Source organism: Myxine glutinosa, chromosome 13 (genome assembly GCF_964187855.1).
Source record: "Myxine glutinosa chromosome 13, kmMyxGlut1.1, whole genome shotgun sequence".
Taxonomy (NCBI): Eukaryota; Metazoa; Chordata; class Myxini; order Myxiniformes; family Myxinidae; genus Myxine; species Myxine glutinosa.
The window spans coordinates 92,987,124-92,998,108 of NC_136273.1; positions in this window are offsets into that span (position 1 = coordinate 92,987,124).

Below are 10,985 nucleotides of genomic sequence, written 5' to 3' on the forward strand. Positions count from 1 at the left end.
TTCGTACCACCAGAACTTGGGCCCGCCATGGCGACCGACTAGGTTCTATGATACCTTCCTTTAGTAGCTGTGCAGTCTCTTCCGCAATGAATTGCATGTCAGCCCGTGAGTAGCGTTGCGATTTAACAGCAACAGGTGTACAGTCAGTGGTTATATTGGGAAACAGTGACAGTAGCTCAATTTCCATCCCTGCAAGAGCACACACAGCAAGAGTATCAGTTCCACCAAATTCCATTTCCAAATGCCCATGTCGCTGGAGAAAATCATGTCCTAGCAAAACTTCTGCACATAATGCTCGTAAGACCATTAAATGCACATCCGGAAACATTCGACCCTTAATTACAAGCTTCAGTCGACATTCTCCCCGAGTGCTAAGCCAAAGCTTTTGAGAAGCTATGAAGATTCTGCGTTTTGTCCCAAGAATCGGCCAACCATGCTTCTGAACAAGTCGGAAATCAACATAACTATCAGTGAATCCCATGTCAATTAAAGCATTTGCAAAAATTCCTTCAATCATGAGTGGGATAATCGCTCGGGACAGGCCAGGTGGCCCTGTAGATGTCGAGTCGTCAAGAGGAGGCGCTCGAGCCTCGCGTGTGGATCCGACGCCAGCTAATGTCTTTCGTGCCGTTGAAGTTGCTTGTAGGCCAGTCGTGCCGCCACCAGAGGGCGCTCGTGCCACGAGCGAAGATCCCACCTTTCGTTTGGTCAAAGTGGATCGTATGTCGATCGTGCCACCACCGGAGGGCGCTTGTGCCACGCGTGGAATTTCGAAGCCAGCGTTCGCCGATTGGGGGGCCGATCCCGGAAGTTGGCTGGGCGTCGAAAGAATTCCTGTCAAGGACGGTCGTGCCACGTACTGGAGTGATTGAGCGAATTGTTTAGTCGGCGCGGCGAGGCTCATCCAGCTCGAGCTCTCAGCTCGGGGCCCACGGAGAGGGGCGATTCTAATTAAGGTCGGGCGAGGCGCGCTGGGCGCCGTTCGTACCGCGGGCGCGGAGATAAGCACATTCAGCGCCGAGCTCGCTCGCCGGCCCCACAACAATCGACAAACTTTTGCAAAGTGACCCGTCTTTGTACACAAATGACACTTCGCCTCCTTAGCCGGACAAACTGACCTGAGATGGTTCCGGTTCCTGCAGAAATAGCACTTAGCATTGCTTCCTGGCTTGGGTCCAGCAGCAGCAGCCACCGTCAAACTCGGGTCGGGGTCCTCGAGTGTCCGTTGTCTCCAATTCCGGTGGAGGTGCAGCATCCTCAAGCTCGGCGGTAGCTCTCTCCAGTCGGGTCTGTCGGGGTATCCCCGCAGTGACGTATGGGCGTTCATATGCGTCGGCTTGTACCCGCGCTTCGGTGTACACGTGAGACAACCGAAGGGCTGATTCTAGGGTCAAGTCAGGTTCTTCAAGTAGTCTTTGTCTGACGACCGGCGATCTAATACCTGAGACAAAAGCATCGCGGGCAAGGTCATCACAGACTTGTTCATGGGTGCGTACCTCAGGGGTACAGTCCTTCAATAATCGTCGGAGGTCTTGAGCGAATTGGTCTATGGTCTCCGTGGGCTGTTGTCGACGTGACGCAAGCAAATGTCTGGTGTAGACCACGCTTCGTGTTTTAATGTAGATACGTCGCAGCTCGGCCACAGCAGTATCGTATGTCGCGCACTGTGTAATGGACATGTACACAGTATGATTAACCTTGGATTGCAGCACTGCAAGCTTCGTGTCCGCGGTGATTCCCTCCTGCGAATTTAGATGATTCGTCAGGAGCTTCAGCCAATGTATCGGTTGCGCGGCCACGTCCGGCGCTTGGGGGTCTGTGCTGAAAACTGGAACTTGGATCAGCTTATGAGCCATGTCGTTCTTGTTCAGGACGAAGAGAGGAAACTGAATTAATTGTTGTAAAAATCAAAGTCTACAACATTGTCCCAATAGTAGGTTTAATTCAGTTTCGATCTCTGGCAACACCTGTAAGAAATCAACAAGCTTTGTATCAGTATTCCGTAATCATAGAAGTAACAATGAATTAGCAATTAGTGCAAGCAAGCCTGGAACATCTAGAAATACACACCATTCGAGTATACACTGCCACACAGAATAAATGTCACAGGAATGTGTCGGAGCGATGTTCGTCCGAGTTCTTATAGAAGCCTCTCAGTGGTCGGAGACAGCATAACACCTGGGTTCAACTTAGACACAATTTCATTACACCCCCACCCCTGGAGGAGCGAGGAAATGACTGCAGGGTGTATCCAAGTGGGGGTGAGATCAGCACATCTCGCTTCGTCGCCACTGGGTCGGAGCCAAGTTTCGCTCAGAAAAAGCACGTCAATATCGTTATCTTGAATAAAAGAGGTAATTTCGGTTCTCTTTTCAGGACTACTTACAGACTGAGCGTTGAATAATGCGAGAAACAGGTCAGAACGGTGTTGTTTTGGTGCTGTGTATGTTCTACAGGGATAGATGAGGTTATTGAAGTTGACAGGGGACACTTTTTCACAGGAATTATTTAAATGTGGGCCGGGCCGTCGCTGGTCGCGAAGAGAAATCACAATCGGTATTTTTCTCTGCTTTCTCCTCCCGCCTCGCTTTGTGCGTTTTCTCGGGAGACCAACTAGTCTAGTAGGAAGACTAGGTCCCCCTGCACCCCCCGGAGATATACTTCTAATCAGTGTTTCTAGATTGGAAAAAATGTGTAGAAAATGACTAGCTATGGCCCCAAGCTGAAAAAATGTCCCACATACCATTTTTATGCAAATTACTGCTGCCATTATCAAAAAAACGATTTTTGACATATCTCAGCCAATATTGCAGATAATTGAAAAATGAAGGTGTCTAGACCCATGTTTTGAAGGGCATAGATCATGATAGAACTATTCATAACATGATTACATGTGTCTATGGTATACTAGTATGCTAATTAGTGCTTTATTTACAAAATAATCACAGTTTTACGAAATAATAGACTCATATTAAGGTCCGTCTACACAGACGTTAACACAAAGTTTTATTTTTCTAAATATTACAACTGTCAAAATAGTCCTAGCACTCAATGTGACCACTCTTCTCTTGCTTGTTTTAGATAAACATCATTAGCATTAGTGATTCTACACTGAGTCAGTCATCATCATTTTCATCGAAATCGTCAGAGTCAAACTCTTCTTCTCCTTCCTCTTCCTCCTCCTCTTCGTGCTCTCCTGTGTTCAGAAGATCCACCAGTGAGGTTGGTAGGATGGGACCACTGGACCACATTGGTTTCAACAGTCCTTCATCAGTCCTTATCCATCCTTGCTCCTCATAAGGTTTTGGCTTTTCGATGATAGGTTGATCGGCTCTTTTGTACAATGCTACGCGGTGGTTCACACGCTGGATGTGCGGCTTCAGGGCAGACTGGCATGGAGGAAGGCGAGCCAGATCAACCTTGGACTTGGATGTGAGGGTCTTGTCCTCTCCCACCATTTTTCGTAGCAGCTTGGCACGGACAATGTCCACTGATGACTCGCGACTCTGGCCGTACATCACACAGGTGAATTTTTCTAACTGCCTCTCCACCTCAGGGTTGGCATCCCAGTTGTCACCCAGTTCACCGAATGCCCTGTGAAACCTGGGATTCTTCTCCAGCTTTTTCAAGGGCCCGACTTTTCCCTTCCCTTTGAAGGCACTGGTGCAGTCTTCTCCGCTGAACACATAGTACCCCAGGAGAGTGGCACAGTAGTCCTCTCCCAGGGATTCTGCCAGCTCAGAGACGTTGACAAGTTGGCGATGCTTCCCTGACCCTGTATCCAGGTACACCGTCAGCTTGATGTTGTGGGCATGGTGGAGCAGGATCAGGAGGATGTCTGTGTCCGGTGTTCTGACTACAGCGTTCTTGTATCCGATGGTAGCAGCATGATGGAGGTACAGAACCACCCTGGTATCAGTCTCTTCCTGGTTGCTGTAGATCGTGGGGAGTTCACGTACCTCGACCTGAAACACAAAAAGGCACCGCATTTCAATCACCAGTCACTACCAGTTTCAGATCTAGACAAACATCACAGGTAGCAAGCATGCAGTAGTCGACTGTTGATTTGCTGGGTGGGGGAGAACCAGTTGCAGAGGTGAAACCCCCTAGCCCAGGCACAGGCTGCAGGCCACAGCTTCCGATGTATCTGATGAAGAGCCAGATGTAGTACTCTTGCATCGTAGTGGCATAGACTGTGTCATTCTCTGCTGGCGGTGTGAATGATGAGCCTTCAGGGAACTTCGGGCCAACGCGAGTAAAGTGCAAGGGTGGGAGAGTTTTTGGTGTGTCGACCTTCAGGCTACGCTGTTGTGACCTATTGATGGTAGGTAGCATTCGGTCCTTGCTGCTCTCGAACCCGGGCTTGACCTCCTGCACCATGATTCCTCCAGCACTGTTTACAATGTTGCTGCCGTGCACACTGGTAGTGGTTTTATTCAAGTTGTCCCACTCACAGTGGAATACAAGGTTGCCCTCTCCTGTCACAATTTGTGGTGTACGATAAGTTGAGACTTCATCCAGGACCTTGGCGAGAGCAGTTTCCAACTCCAAGGCGAAATCGTAGCTCTCAGAGTGTCCAAGCCTGTGTAGTATTGTGGTGAGCTGTTTGCTTCGGAACAGGTGCCTTACAGTCACACAGAGGAGAATGTGCTTTGGTAACTTCCATTTTCCATCTGACACTGCACGGCACAGATCTTGTCCAATGGAGAAGACCAGACGCTTCACCTTTTCTGTCTCGATGCCCTCCTTGCCAGTCATTAGCACGCTGAGAAAGCGGACAAGGTCTGGAGGTAGGATGTCTTCAGGATTGAGCTCCATGTCTTCAGCTGTTGGTGGCCATGGTTGGTCTTTACACTCTCTGAAAGCCTGTAGAATACCCTGGCGAAGTTGGAGGGCAACATTTTGGTTCTTGTTTGTGCTTCCGAGTGTGAATGCTCGTGCGAGAGCATTGGAAACTGTTATGTTTGAGCTGTGCACAAGCCAGAAAGAAATGACATCACATTTGTCATGATCAACCTTCGTGAAGTGGATATGCTCCTTGATTGGGTCATTCTGTAGGCGTTTCAGTAGTTTCTCTGACCGATAATTTGAGTTCTCATATCCATTCAGTTTCAGTTCCTCGACATAGAGCAAGCGCAAGGAAGAAAGCTGTAGAACTTTATTCTGCTGGATGACCTGGGTTTGAATGTGTTCCAGTACTGAGTTGAATGCCTTTTCATGGGCGGCTGACATGCAAGCCTGCTCCTTTGGTGCTTCGGCTCTGTGAATCGCACGCTCATAGTTGTAGAATGCTGTGCGGAAAGCTTTAAAACATGACGGATGGTGTTTGGCCTCACATGCAAAGAGGTCTTTGTTTTTCACCTTTCGATGGAGTCGATAGAGACCCATTTTCTCAGCCCGTGTTTCGATTTGCTCCCATGCATTTTCTTTGTTTTTAAAGGATGGGAAGGTTGTAGGCCTCTCAGTATTGCGATGAGCATCTTTGGTCTCAACTTTCTCACAAAATATACACTCTGGCGGGAAGATGGGTTCAGCAGAACCTCCTGGTTTACGAGGAGAGTGATGCCATGATGAGGTTGATGGCCCTGGTTCTGTATCATCTCCCAGACGATGAAAGTGGCGGACAAAGTGCTTATAACACTTGCTGTGATATCCTACTCTTTCTAGGTCATCAGGAAGAGTTGCCGGGATCTGATCACATACTGATTGCATACGACATGGGGAGTCATGCGGTTGGTTGAGACGTCTATCCCGGATCTTTTGAAGCAGTTGCAGTTTTTCTGAAGCAGATCCTTTAATTTTACGGAGGGGCGTGAAATCCCCATGATCAGACATGGATGGTACATGAAGGATGCATGTAGGAGGAGAGCTTTGGGCTGCAGGTTCTACACTCCGTTTTCTTTTGGGCATGCTTGCTGTCGATGTCTACCATCACTGTTAAATGACAAATAAGAAATCACGAATGATGTTAAAAGTGCCTGTGAAAGGAGGCTCTGAGTTTTCAGTGAGGTAACAGAGGTTCTGAGTCATGTTCTACACTAGGGTACTTTTTAGCTGACTAAACCATGTTTAGTGGCATCAAAAGTGCTAATAGCTAAAACATCTAAATTCTTCCACACTAACGTTAGCTATCTAGGCCAATGAAACATTGTGCTAAGTTACTGTAGCTAGCTCAGCTGTCGTGCCTCTTTCTGGTTCAATTCATATACAGAAGTCAACAGATATGTCTCATGTTTGGCATTAACAAAAGTTTAAGTTACACCGACATTAGGAACATACTGTACATAGATGAGGCTAGCTTTAACGTTAGCTAACATGGTGCTAGCTGGCTCAGCTGTTATTCTGCCTGTTTATGATTTCATGCAGAAACTGAAGTCAAGAGTGTGAGTAACATTATAATTAGCATCTTACCTGGCTAGATTGGAGGATGAATACCAAGAACAACACACAGATGGAATGGAAGACTGAACTTTCAACTGAGGTATTCAATAACATCAACGTTACCAATTGATACGAGCGCGCGACATTACCAATTGATACGAGCGCGCGAGCGCGCATGTTACATGGATGGAAATGTAAAATGGCAGCTATAGCAGCACTAATTTGGATCTCTAGTCTGTCATTTCTGCACTGTGATTGGATAACATAAAAAAATATGTTTGGGAGTTAACAGCAGGAGTTGGTAGATTTTACGTGGGCTGGGTGAGAAACCTTTAAATAAGCAAGTGAAAATCTCTCGCAATACAAAGTCAATGGTGGGAAGAAAAGTTGAGTGGTACCAATGTTACTGCCAATGTCCCGCCCCTATGCAAGACTCAGGAGCATCTTGTTGACATTTAACCTTGAAAATACCTGGGTTTAGACCCCTTATGTACCATGTTAAGTTATCTGCAGTATTAACGTATCCTTATCATTTGTAAAACTGATTATTTTGTAATTACAGCATTAATATGCATACTAGTATACCATAGACACATGTAATCATGTTATGAATAGTTCTATCATGATCTATGCCCTTCAAAACATGGGTCTAGACACCTTCATTTTTCAATTATCTGCAATATTGGCTGAGATATGTCAAAAATCGTTTTTTTGATAATGGCAGCAGTAATTTGCATAAAAATGGTATGTGGGACATTTTTTCAGCTTGGGGCCATAGCTAGTCATTTTCTACACATTTTTTCCAATCTAGAAACACTGATTAGAAGTATATCTCCGGGGGGTGCAGGGGGACCTAGTCTTCCTACTAGACTAAACGCCGATTTCAAGTTGTCTAAGGCCTGAGACGAGTCCAGGAGTAAATCGAGTGGTGTTGTTTAAAGACAAAAGTTTTTGCCGAGTGTAGCGAATAGGCCTCGGGACAGAGGAGTTAGAGCGGATAGTCGAGCTCGGTACATGCAGCGGTGCATGCAGAGATGGGGCGAGCGGTGGGGCGAGCGATGGGATGAGCTATGGGGCGAGACGGGGAAAAGAACTGTCTTGTTGAGAGGCGCACACCGGGGCTGCGTGAGGCGCAGCGAAAAAACATGGCGGGTACTCACAGTTCGAAATTGTCAACTTGGTGGCGAGTAAAATCCAAAGTACTGCAAATCTCACGGGCAGACACGCCGCCAGAAGCCAGGAAACGAAACAGGGATCCATCACAGTCATTCACACAAAGCACAACATGACAACACAAGCTAGATCCAATGGAATCAATCAAATACACAGGACGACCGACTCAGCTCAGCCTGCTAGGCGAGTGACCCGGAAGTGACGAATACTGCATTGAAGTCATCAGAAGGAACCAAATAAAAGTAAAGAGCAAAGATGGAGTCATCATGAGGAACCTGGATGCACCTGAGCTAAATTTGGAGAGCCATAGCAAAGGGGTTAAATATTTAATGACTCAAGGTATGTAACTAATACAAGCCCTCAAGTGTTGACAACTAGCACACTCAAGTGCTAGTCCGTGCATGCTATGGAGCGGTTGCAGCCAAGTATAGCCGCAGAGGCCAAGCCGTTTTGGCTGAATATAATTAATTATCTTTGCAGGGCAGAATGGCATTGATGTAAACAATGTTCCCAATTTCACAAAATGTAATAAATCAATAGCGAGGAAAAGTGCTTCATAAAATTTGTGAGAATGTGCATTTTTACCCAAAAAGCATGTGTGTGTGGGGATGGGTGGGGAAGGTGAGGCTGGCGACAGGCTGTCCCCCTCCAACCAAAAGTGGAGATTGGACATCCCCCCCCCCTATTCCCCAACAATCTAACCCAAGGTATCAAGAAACTGGGAAGAGACGAAAGAGCAAAATAAGCAATACACGGGGAGGGGCGGTAGAAAAGAATTGCCAGTTTTCAAGTTGTCATCTTGTCTAAGTTGTCATGATATCAGGTGATGTTTAGCAGGTGATGTTTAGCAGGTGATGTTTAGCAGGTGATGTTCATCAGCTTCTTTAATGAGAAGCCAATGACGTTGGGATTGCACATCCATTAGAGAAAGGTGTGAAGGGGGTAACCATCCACTAAGAGAGAGAGCAGTACTCCATGAGCTATGCACAAAGGCCTTGTAGGCCGTGAGTAGTTTTTATTCATCAAGAAATTACTTGAAATGACAGGGAATGTTGAGTCTGCGGCTGGCTTTGGAGGCTATCTTGAATTTACTGTCTGCCCACGTGATGTTGTAGCTGATGGTGAAGTCCAGAGGTTCGAGAAGATGATTGTACAAATAAAGTGTCTCAGAAAGTATTCACACCCCTTCATTTTTATCACATTTTGCTGTGTTGAGCCTGAATTCAAGCCTGAATTTAAAATGGATTCAATTTAGATTTTTTTTTTGTCACTGGTATACACATAATACCCCATAATGTCAAAGTGGATTTTTCTTTTTAGAAATTTTTAGAAAATAATTAAAAATGAAAAGCTGAAATGTCTTTACTCAATAAGTATTCAACTCCTTTGCTATGACACTCCAAATTGAGCTCAGGTGCATCCATTTTCCTTTTATTATCCTTAAGATGTCTGTACAACTTCATTGGAGTCCACCTGCGTCCAATTCAAATGGTTAGACGTGATTTAGAAACAAGCACACCTTTATGTATAAGGTCCCACAGTTGATAGTGCATGTCAGAGCAGAAACTCTACCATGGAGTCCAAGGAACAGTCCCCAGAACTCAGAGATAGAATTGTGAGGAGACATAGATGTGGGGAAGGGAATAAAACCATTTATAGTGTTGAATGTTCCCAAGAGCACAGTGAGCTCCATCATTGGGAAATGCAAAGAATATAGAACTACCCAAACTTTTCCTAGAGCTGGCCGTCCGACCAAACCGAGCGACGCGGGCAAGGACCTTGGTCAGGGAGGTGACCAATAACTCAATGACCACTTTGACAGAACTAAAGGGCTCCTTGGCTGAGATGTGAAGAATATTCTGTGGTCTGATGAGATGAAAATTGAACTATTTGGCCTGAATGCAAAGCACTATGTCTGGCAGAAACAGAGCACAACTCATCACCCCTCTAACACCATCCCTATCATGAAGCATGGTAGAGGCAGCATCATACTATGGGGATGATTTTCAGTGGCAGAGACTGGGAGACTTGTGAGGAAAGAGGGAACAAAGAATGGAGCCAAATACAGGAAAATCCTTGACAACCTGCTCCATAGTGCAAAAGACCTAAGACTGCAGTGAAGATTTACATTGCAACAGGACAATGACCCCAAGCATACAGCCAAAGCAACACTGGAATGGCTTCAGAACAAGAACGTGAAAGACCTTGAGTGACCCAGCCAAAGCCCAGACTTGAATCCCATTGAGAATCTGTGTAAAGACATGAAGATTGCTGTTCACCGATGCTCCCCATCCAACTTGACAGAGCTTGAGCAAATCTGCAAGGAAGAATGGGAGAAACTTCCAAATCCAGATGTGCAAAGCTGATACAGACATACCCAAGACGACTTGAAGCTGTAATTGCTGGCAAAGGCGTTTCTACAAAATATTGACTCGGTGTGTTGAATACTTATGTAAATTAGATATTTCTGTATTTCATTTTCGTTAAATTGGTAAAAAATTATGAAAGCATGTTTTCACTTTTGTCATTATGGGATATTTTGTGTTGATCGGTGACAAAAAAAATCTCAATTTAATCCATTTTAAATTCAGGCTCTAACACAACAAAATGTGACAAAAAATAATGAAGTGGTGTGAATACTTTCTGAAAGCACTGTAGATGTGTGAGTTTGTTTGGTGATCCTTTTGGAGAGAGAGAGTGAGAATATGAGATTTGTTTGGATTGAACACATGTCTTAAGACTTAGAACAGTAAGTGACCCATTTTAGGTTGACAGAGAAGGAAGCTGATACCGCAGGTCTGTCTGCGGTGTTTGAAATTGCACCAGAAATGTCAAATGATCTGTGAATACGAAAATAAGGCTGTCCAGAGCATCAGGGAAGTCATTTATATGCATACTCAGAACATCAATGGATCCCGATATTCCACCTTGGGGCACCCCAGACTCCACTGGGAGAGACAAAAGGATTGTGTCAACAAAATGAGTATATTACAACATTGCAACATGTAAATCTTTTGGTTGGAGACATAAAGTGTTTGTGTAAAATGATTGTCAATTCATCGGATATACAAATGTCAATTGAAAATCAGCTTGAATTTTCACAGTTACAGCTGCAAAGGTCAGTGTGTTTATGAGCCTTTTTGCAGGCAGACTTACACCTCAGCCATTCATGCTTTTACATCCACACTTCACTAGTTCAATGCAGGCTTTAGAGATCACTAGAATATAAGACCTGTCGCTTCGCTGACGGAAATACCAATCTTTGCTGCGATGGCTAATCTATGGGGGAAGAAAAAAAAAAGGATTCCTGGGAGATCCTGCTCTCCGTGCAGGAAAAACCAAATGTTAGCATTTGCAGTTTTGACACGCTTGTCCATGTACCCATTAAAAAAATACTTTTTTAAAATCACAAACACTCCCGGGAGTTACAC